We start from the raw sequence: 708 nt of genomic DNA on the forward strand, positions 1-708 counted from the left end.
CGCGAAGCCGCTGCGCGAGAGGGAGCGTGACAGCGAGAGTGGTGGGGATGATTCTCGTGTTGCCCGGGAGCCAGATGTGCATCACTGCTGTAACAATACCTTCCATCAAATTATCATTAAAATATTTTCCTTCCTACATAATAGTTATTTCCTTAATAATGGTGATTGAACATCTTAATAAGTAAATGCATTTTACTGAATGTAATGTACTTTTAAAATATTACTTTATTATTTGTATGATACATTTGGTTTTTTTCAAAGAGCTACTGACCACGCTTTTGTGCCACAGAATGTAATATAGAATTTTACTTCACTGCGTCATATATCTGTTTGTACTTTTTTTACTGGAATAAACCTGTAGAATGTACTTAAAAGACACATCAATAACTGAACTTCAAACATAATAGAGAGTTTATGCAATAACGTGTATCCAGATACGGTGAACGCTGAAATCCTTTTCTTAATTAGTCGGTAAGAAGAAGATAACGTGACCATGATATTGATTATGTATTTTTATCCCTAAGGCGAAAATGTGAAAAGTAAAATTTTTTTGTATGTGTGTGTATATGTACAGCATGCATACAAATGTTTTGCGTGACGCTGTATGCGTAGAAAACACCGGCGTTATACGAGAGTAGTGTATATAGGAGGATTCTAACTCAGGGGAAATGAGGGGGGGTGAGTGGCGGGGGGTACCCGCGGCGAGGG

The sequence above is a fragment of the Trachymyrmex cornetzi genome, unplaced genomic scaffold, assembly GCF_001594075.2.
Source record: "Trachymyrmex cornetzi isolate Tcor2-1 unplaced genomic scaffold, Tcor1.1 scaffold46, whole genome shotgun sequence".
NCBI lineage: Eukaryota > Metazoa > Arthropoda > Insecta > Hymenoptera > Formicidae > Trachymyrmex > Trachymyrmex cornetzi.